Below are 10,289 nucleotides of genomic sequence, written 5' to 3'. Positions count from 1 at the left end.
CAGAGAGAACTTAATCTACAAAGAAGCCTAGGTATTAACAAGATTTGTGTGTGCAGCATTCAAACCTGACTTACTGTTTAGCTGTTTGTCTGTTAATGAGCTATAACCTTTAGTATGAGAAAAGTAGGAATGTAAGTGTCTAGAATCTGGCTCCTTCCAGGCTTCATCCTTTGTGTTCAAGAACCTCAGAAGGAGAGAATTGACAGTGGGAGTTGATATGAACCAACAGGCTATCAGTATAAAACCATTAATTTTGTACCTATTAAGTCTTTAAGGCACTAAGGATGACAAAAAGTATAAGCTGTGGGGTCTCTGTCTTCACTGGGCTTATAGACTCTCAAAGGACGGGATGTGTATAAGAAGATAAATAACACTGGAGAAACATGCAAAATGCTAACTATGATATAGACTGTAAGTTCAGGGATGGATTGTCTGGTTGGGGAAATGGAGGAAGAACTTGACAAAGGCCTTGAAAGAGGGGAATGTAGGAGAGGGGTGAGAGAGGGGTGGGAGAATGGGAGGACACAGCTGGGGTAACAGCAGGGAGGAGGGAATAGGGTGGCGTTGAAGAGCAGTGAATAGACCAGTTGTGCCGTGGTGCACGGTTAGCTTGGAACGGAATTTACAAACTGGAACCTGACGCCCAGTTTTGCACTATAGTATGTGCATTATTTGGCCTGAATTTAGTTTAAATATTGAAAAACTGGTAGAATCACATCAAAATCTAGATCTCTGATATACTCTTTTTTTAAAATTTTATTGAAGTATAGTTGATTTACAATGTGGTGTTTAATTTCTGCTGTACAGCAAAGTGACTCAGTTATACAGATGTATATTCTTTTTCATATTCTTTTCCATTATGGTTTATCACAGGATACTGAATACAATTCCTTGTGCTATACAGTAGGACCTTGTCGTTTATCCAACCTATATATAACAGTTTGCATCTGCTAATCCCAAACTCCCAATCCTTCCCTCCCCCACCCCCGATTCCTGATACACTCTTAAAAATTGGAAAGTCTGATAGGCCTGTGTTCCTGACAAGGGAATAATCACTTGAAGCTGAATCACTGCTATGCCCTTCAGACCCGAGTGAGCATTCCGCTTTGATGCAGTCCCTAACGTGGCCCATTTGCTCGTTTACTTCTTCTGCTTCATGCTTACCGCTGTGTAATTAGTCAGCTTGTGTTGGGTTATGCTGTAGTAGCAAGCACTCCCCAAAATCTCAGTGGCTCACAAATACAAAATTTTATTTCCCACCCTTATTACACGTCGGCTGTGGTTGGTTGTGGCAGTACTCTGTGTATCTCCTTCATTCTGGGATCTAGGCTGAAGTAGCAGCCCCTACCTGGGTACCTAATTACCATTCTCACAGCAGAAGGGAAAAAAGAGCAGTGGCAGAGCTATGAGATTGGTCTTAAAACTTTACTCAGACACAGCATATGTCACTTCCTCTGAGAGTACATTTGGCCAAAGAATGTCACTGGCCAAGCCTGTGTCAATGGTTTGGGAAAATGTCATCTCACAGGGAGGTTCAGGGACTAATTGGGAACATGTAATACCAATCTTCAACAGTATTTGGATGTATTCCTGCCCTGCTGAGAAATTTGGGAATGAAGTAGGAGTGAGAATCAGAGGGCTTTGGATGCCAGCTGCAAGGCTTCATGTGTGACAGCAAAGTTCCACAGGCACATAAAACAAACAAACACAACAACAACAACTGGGAAGGCCTGATTCTGGGCTTTCACATCCCCCTCATAAGAAGCGTGCTGCTGAACTTGACAGAAGCTAATAGAGGAGGAAGAATGGGTTGGATCCCTTTGCCCCTGTCTTTATTTACAGCAAAGGACAGAACACTTTGTCACCTTGGAAACAGCTAACAAAGGCAGTGTGTAAAGCTATAAGAAATCCCTGTCTGCTCTCTCAGAGCTGGCTGTGGCTAAGTAGTGGGGTGGGGTATTCTGCCACTCGACTGCCCTGGGTCTTGCATATTGGGTAGTCAGGCAGGTTACTCCAGCTGGAAGGAAAAGCTGTTTGGCCTTTGATGGCCACAGCTGACTACATAATATGTACCTCCTTGTCTTCTGTATTCAGAGATAACACTGCTGACAGAGGAGAGTGCGGCCACAGTGTCCAAACCTGTGACCTACGCTAGGGACAATACAGTCTCTCTTGTACAGCTGTTCTTTACAAGTCCCATTGCAGTCAATGGTTTCACAGCCTGTGCCACTTTTACTCTGAAAAAGCCACAACAACCTGGGAGATTTTGCTATCATTCCCAAGGGTCACCTATGTGTTCCTGCTTGCATATGTATAATTACTAATCTTCTCTTCCTTTTTTACGCTAAATTGTGTTTAACACTGCATTAGTAAAATTCTTCAAGAAGCTGGATGTGCTTTTGCCATGGGCCAGAGGGAGATGTTAAATTAACTAAAAGATTGGTCACACTTATTGCTGTGTCAGCTTGGAGACTTGGCGTGACATCCAAGGTCATATTGATGCCACTCTGGCACTATCAAAAGGTCCTTGGCCTTTGAAATAGGGTTTTGAGTTTCTTGGACCTTCCAGGTATTATCAGTTAGGTAACAGCACACAGCTGACAATAGCCCAGCACGTCTTTAGCCTCACCTGTGCAGTATGTACTTGCACGCCTGAGGCCACTCCTACATGACTATTCATAAGTGGCATCAATTTTTTTGTTGTATTCTGCTCGAGAAATCATTGATTTTGTTTTAGATTGAACATTACTGAGCTCAAAACTTTATAATAAATTCCAGTCCATTTGAATACTAAACTCCAGACTATTTACATGTCTTCACATACAATGTGGTATAATTGTAACGACAACAGATTGAAGGAAACCTGAGCTTTGGCTTCAGCTCAGCCACTTATTATGTGACCGTAAAGAAGTCATTTATTCCTTTGTAAAAAGACTGGACTAGATCAGACAAGAGACAGCAAACATATGACTAATGTGCCATTAATCTAACAGCTTAGACATGGCAGACATGGCTAATCAATCGTGGCCCTGATTCCTACTGACCCTGGAATGGTCCTCAGGATCTTTTTCAGCACAAAATTCGAGGCAGCTGCTACCAGTCATTGGGATTGAAACTGAAGTTGAAATCTGTGTGAAAGTCTAGGTCTAGACCATCTACAATATACGGAGATAACGTGTGAAAGTGCTTTGCAAACTCTTCTATGTTGTACAAATTTAGGGTGCTATTATTGTTATTACTGTGCATTACTACTGTTACAGAAAATCTGTGCAGATTTTGTTCAGAATATATGAGGTGCTGACGGTGGTTTGTATCTTGCCAACACTGCCTACAGCTGTTATTCTAATAGCATACACTAAATGCTCCTGGAATTTTTAAGGTGAGCATAGACAATGAAAGCAGTTTTAAGATGCAGAGCAAGTACCGCCTTGGACTGCCGGGGTTTGACTTGGGTTTGAAGCTTGGCTTCACCATTTGAGCTGTAAATAGTGGATTGCCACTGAAACTCTCTGAGCCTCAGTTTCCACATCTACAAAGTGGGCTCTATCATTTCCTCTCAGGGTTGTTGGAAAATTTAAATGAGTTAACATGTATAAAATAAAAAGCAAAAACCATGATTCATAAGCTGTGCTCTACAAACGTTAGTCCCTGAGGCTGGAAAACTGGTTTATAATGAGCACTCTAGGACTTTTGACTCACTTTCTATTTTAAAAAGAGTTTGGTAAGCTTTAAGAGTCAGAAAACACTTTCAGTCAGAAACAGTATTATTTTAGGGCAAGAGATAAACACCTGCATTTCCTTAGGTCACCATCTTCCTTCAAAATGAACGTAAGAGCTGGAGTACAAGCCCTCCCTCTTCAAGATTTGCCTCCTTTACCAATGAGAGGTTGCAATTTCTTTTTATATAAAACAATTAGAAAATTTCAAGGGAATGATAACTCAAAAGCTGCTAATGCTGTGTGGATGACATTCAATAAGAGAAGAATGTTATGACTCAAAATAATATACTGCTAACTCTGTGCTAAGATTTGAAACTGTCATATTATGTATGCACAATGCTTGATAGTGTAGATGAGAATAATGCAAATCCCTCTGGGAATGTATATGTGACACTTTTCAGAGTGAACTGTGTCAGAGTTCCAAGCACCTCAAAAAGAAGGCTTCTAATGCTCAAAACCTAGGAACTTCTGCTATTTCCACCACAAAGATTAGAATTTCTTTTGAAACTGTAACCTCAGCAGCTTTCTTCTGCCTCCACCACTGTTCCTCTTCCTTCCACCTCCGCTCTGCCAAGTTCATTGTCAGTACATATTTTTCCTCACGTTTGGAATGCAAAAGCATTTAATTATCTTAGAAGGAAATCTTGAGGGTACAGGCTGTATACAGCAGGTTAAAATTAATAATATATAACTTAGTTAAAAATCTGTTTGGAGTAGCTTGATTCACAAATCTTGCTTTTGTGATAGCCCATTTTGGGAGCAAAACTTTTTATCTTCTCCAAAAGCAATGGTCTTCTGGGGATCAACATTGATGAAGAGTCTTAAGGTCCAGAAGTATCTGTTCAATCTGTGGGGTTTCCTAAGGATTAAGGGAAAATATTCTTGAGCACTTTCTTGAGTAAATGCATTTTTTAAAATGCAAATGGATATAATTAATCCCTGAGTTCTAAGTCTGTGGTAAGCAATCTTTTTATGGAAGAATCATTATAAAAACATAAAAAGTTCAGCCCCCACTTTCTTATTTCTTTCTACCTGAAAATGTCTTTTTTTCTCTCTCCTCATAAAAATGGCATAAATTCAGAAAAAAATTAGGGCTGTTTTTAGTCAATAAATATGAATATTTAGACCTATTAAAGAAGCAGCAAGCCAAGTGGGGACCTTTTTCAGTCTTTCTATGAAATTAAATGAAAATGCAAGGCATGTAGCCATAAGCCACAAAGTGCTCATCACTTTTCTAAGAGCATGTAGTTTTTTCTTCTAATTGTTGCCTCTTCTAAATTATTGTTGTGGACAAATAACATGATTGTATACCTGAAAAACATAGGAGAATCGCTTTTAAGATGACCATAACTGAATTCAATATGGAGAATAGTTTAAAAATATATTTAAATGTGTGTGTATATACACATATATACATATATACACATATACGCACCAATATAAACACATTGATCTATACGTATGTGTTGTGTAAATATGTATATAAGAAGCCATCTACCTCTGAGAGTTGGGAGAATTCTAAAATAATTTTTATATATGGGGAAATAATTGACTCCAATTAGTCCCTTCTACTCAGAGAGACTTATGGAAACAGGAGTGGTAAAAGAAAGACAGAAATTTTAAATCCTCACTACTCTTTGTTGCTAAAATGTGAGACAGAATGGATGGCTTTTGTTTTATCAGAGTATCTAAATGTATCTTTGGATGTGTAAAGGTGGGCCAGAGATAGGCAGAGGGTACAGAGTGAGGTTACTCAAAATATATGATAAAGAAAGTGAGTAGGCAAAGGGTTAACTTCTACCATGGGACCCATGGATTGTTTAGATGGTTGTGAAGAAGAGAAGAAGAGACCCTGGCAGTGGGGGTAAAAGAGAGATCCAGAGGTCAAAGAGAGAAGGGCTCAGTGTCAGAAGTGACCATGAGACCATAAGCTCCCAGGAATTTGCAATACTATAGTGAGGGAAGTAGAATGGCAGGCATTGCAGTTAGCACCAAATGTGAGTTAAGAGTCTTAGGGTAATTATATTTATATCTCAAAGGGATAGATACCCATTATTTATATTTGTTTAAACATTGAATCGAGTCTGGAGAATACGTGCCAAACTATTCATGGTCATAACCACAATTCATCCCTAGAGATGCTAATTCATTAGGTTTGGAATGGGGGCCCCAAATGTGTTGATTTAAAAACTTATTTAGGAAAGGTACCAAACACTGATGAGAGAAATAAAGGACTTAAATATATACAGGTATATAATATTTTCACTAACTGAAATACTGAGTTTCGTGAAGATGTCAAACCTCCTAAAAGTAATCTAGAGATTTAATGTAACGTCAGTCAAAATCCCAACACATATTTTTTTCAGGAAATCAACAGTCTGGTGCTCAATGTATATGAAAATGCAAAGGACCAAGAACAGCCAAACCAATCTTAATGAAAAAGAAGACAGTCAGAAGACCTTTATGCTATCATATACCATGACTTATCACAAAGCTAAATAAATTACTACAATAATGGCACAGAGAGAAAATAGACGAATGGAACACAATAAAGGGTCCAGAAACAAAGCCACACAACTGATTTATGACATATGACTTACGACAAAGGTATCACTGCACAACAATGGAGAAAGGTGGGTCTTTTCCATAAATAGTGCTGGGTCGGTTGATATGCATCCATTGGGGAAAAAAAATGAACGTTGACCTCTACCTCACACCACACACAAAAAGTCAATTCTAGATTGACATTGGGTTTAAATGTGAAAGATAAGACAATAAGGCTTCTGGAAGATAACATTAGAAAATATATTTGTGACCTGACAGGATCCCTCCCTCACCCCTCACCCCCCACCAAACAACACGAACCACCTAGCCTAGGGTGACCAACCATTCTGGTTTATCCTGGACTGTTCTTGTTTTAACGTTGACATCCCATGTCCCGGCAAACACTTTAGTTCCAGCCAAACTGGGATGGTTCATCACCCATAAGGGAAGAGATTGACAAAGTGAACTACATCAAAACTTAGAACGTCCCTTCATCAAAGACATCACTGAGAGCGTGAAAATGCCAACACCAGGATGGGAGGAGATATTTACAACACATCTAGCCAACAAAAGGTTCGTATACAATGCCTTCCTACAGATCAATAAGACAATACAGCAGTAAAATGAGCAAAAGTCTTGAAAAGGCATTTCGCAAAATAGCCAACAAAGATATTAAAAGTTACTCGAACTTCTACGTCATGGGTTACGTGGTTACTTTTGATACATGTTTTCCAGGAGATCAAACATGGGTCTGTCAGACTATAAGGAGGATCCAGATAGAATCAGGATAAAGATTCTCCTTTCAGTCACATCATGAGGAGGTCCTGAAGAGTTAACAATAGAGTCGTTTTATACTAATTCAACATTATTTTTAATCAGTATAAATAAATATGCAGAAGTTATTTAGAAAACTATCTAGAGTTTATGCCATGATGAGAGTTTTGTTACTCTCAATTAATCCATCTGGCTGTCTGCTTCAAGTCCTGATAACGAAAGAACTCAGTGTAGGGGTTTTTAGAGAGACATCCCTGCATAGGATGAATTCTCTAAATATAGAGACAGGATTTCCAGGCCCAGTGAGCACATGGAGTGTGCAGTTTCCCTCACCAAATGATGTCCAGGCTCTGCGTTCCTGAGTTGCATGCACTCCTGAAGTAGCACGGAGTCCTGTTGGGTGGAGACAAAATTGGGATTGCCAATGATGTTGGGAAAGGTTGGGGGTCAAAGGCGTGCTCTTTTAAAGAATGTAACATTATTTCTAAATAGTGATTTAAAATATTTCTGTGAAATGATGGATAGTGAAATAGTGAAGAATGAATTGAGAATCCACTTGGTGAAGGGAATAATAATGGGGGAGGAGGCAAGGTCAGATTTTACGAAAGCAGGGCCCTCAGCCTGAATAGGCTACTGTGTGGCTTAAAGAAATATGGCAGCTCCCAGGAAAGGGGGAAAGGGGAGAAGGCAGCTGAGTTTCTGAGTAAGATTTGGTTTCAGGGAAAGTTTCAATGATTCAAAATAATACTGTTTCATTTATTGCCTTTTTAAAAAAAGAATTGAAAAATTTCAAACACATTATGGGGCATGAATCCCAAGGCCACCTTCCAGAGTGTGTCTGTTGAACCCATCAGCTGGCAGCCCCAGGAATCTGTGTTCATTACTATGTGTGTTAGGGAGAAGCATTGGAGGAGGTTTGGGGTAGATACTAGAGAAGACGGGGGAAAGTGAATTAAGAATGGTGCCTGTTCCCCAGCCAGACCTCAGAAGAGAGAAGGGATGATTCAAAGCCCAAGGAGCCGTTTTCTTAAGTCACTTGGTGTGACCTGGGGCCCAAGCAGGGATGCTTCTGGGCTGGTTGACAGATTTCAATACAGCAGTGCAGTGAGATGTCCTGTTTCCACATCAGCTGAACAACCAGCCTTCAAGGTCACAGGGGGGTGCAGAAGCTGTTCGGTGTGCCCATGGCCTTGGGGTTGTGACAGCCTTGGGAGGCTGCCTGCTCCTGCATGAACGGCAGGGGGACTCTGCACAGGCAGGAACGTGAAAGGCCAACTTCGAATGGCGTGTGCTGTTTCACAGTGATGGGGATTGGTGCTGTGAATAGGAATTTGGGGATTATTGTGGATTATTTGACCTCGTTTATACCCATAGGCCAGTTGGGTCTTGAGACATCTAGGGTATGTGATATCAACGTGGTCTCTGTGGTTTATTTTTCTAAAACAAACAAAAGGGGATTCAATTATAATACATAATAAGATTGCTCACTTATTTCACATTGCTAGGAAACATGATATGCCAAGTAAGTTAATTTTCCAAATGATTGAAACAGCCCTTTAACATTTATAACCTTTTACTATTTCTGATGGAAAGCCTGCCAAAATACACTGTATACTTCGCCACTTTCTTAAGCAGAAGCAAAGATGAGTCTAACCATTCCTTGATGTCTCCGAGTCATGATGAGCACTGATTACTTTTGTATATAGCATGGTAAGAACCTGACGTAGGTAGGGCTATACTCTCCTAAAATAAATTGTGCCTAGACTGCCATGCTTTCTGAATTCTTGTATCACTTTTGGTAGTTTGTCTCTCTTCCACTGATATTAGGCTGTCAATAGACACTTCTTGCTTCTCTCAGGGAGACAGTTTCTAGGAATCTTCTTTACCCCCATCATCATTTTAGTCTGATATTTAATCTGCTTTGGATCTAGAAGTTACCTGACTCTTGTGAAAATTCTGCCTAAAAAAAGCAAAAAGCAAATTGGGTTCTAACTTCTGACAGAGGGTCAGAAAGGTTTGCCTAGAAATGAAGTGCAAGTCTTTAAGAAGTTAGTTCGTTTATTTGGAGGCATTTTAAATGAACTTTGGGTCCTGACTGTGTTCGCCCAAATTGAAGTTACTGGATGAAGAACTTCCAGAGAAGTGGATTTTAGTGTACATGTAATTGAGATCCTGAGGAGAGGGGAAGGGATGATTGTAGCCCTCCATCTCACCCCGATCACCATTATTCTATTTATTTTATGGAAATTGCAGTTAATATTCTGAATTAATTAGATTGTACAATCAGTTTCAAAAGCATAATGCAGTGGTGTATAAAATTTAGTAATGCATAAAACTTGTTATGGAAATTTAAAATTTTAGGGCCTAGATGAAATTCAAACATGAATTTTGTATGAAGAAATGAAACAAAATAGTTTTGTTCGAATAATTTGCTTTACTATAAGGGAGAACATCCACATCATCATTTAAATACTATACCATTCATCACATGCAATGCTTCCCAGCAAACTAATTTTAGATAGACTCCAGATGCGATAAATATCAAAGGGGTATATCATTGTCCCGCCTCTGCTTGTTTTCCTTTTGAAGGTCAGCAGGCTTAGTAAAAACAGATTTCCTAAAATAAGCATTATCATATGCAGAGAAGACTGGAAATCATAAATGATGTGAGCAACTTCCCTTGATTATGACAGGAAGCCTACATATGTAATCTTTGTAGCGAATAAACATCTTCAATTTCTAGTATTATATCATCCAATTCCAGGAAAACATTATCATAATATGAAATAGATGAGAAGGCAAATAGCAATCAGAACTATCTGGCAATGAGAAACGCTAGGTTTTCTCTCTCGAGTTGGGGCAGCCTGGCTTAGTGAGAAAAGCAGATGTAAGGTGGTCATGGGTTCAACTCTTTCTGCCTAGGTGACTTTGGGCAAGTTACTAAATTTCTCTGATGAAATGAAAATGTTGCTTCGTTCTCAAGGGTGGCATACTATTTAAATGAGATCATGTATATTTAGCACTTTCCTCCATCCTACATGCCCTCTGTTTGGAAACTGTAGTCCTCACCTCCAGCTCCAGCTCCCCTCTTGTGTGTCTTATCTTTTTTTTTTTTGCGGTACGCGGGCCTCTCACTGTTGTGGCCTCTCCCGTTGCGGCCTCTCCCGTTGCGGAGCACAGGCTCCGGACGCGCAGGCTCAGCGGCCGTGGCTCACGGGCCCAGCCGCTCTGCGGCATGTGGGATCCTCCCGG

Source organism: Leucopleurus acutus (genome assembly GCF_964270905.1).
Source record: "Leucopleurus acutus genome assembly, chromosome: 2".
Classification (NCBI taxonomy): Eukaryota; Metazoa; Chordata; class Mammalia; order Artiodactyla; family Delphinidae; genus Leucopleurus; species Leucopleurus acutus.
This window is presented reverse-complemented; position numbering follows the sequence as displayed.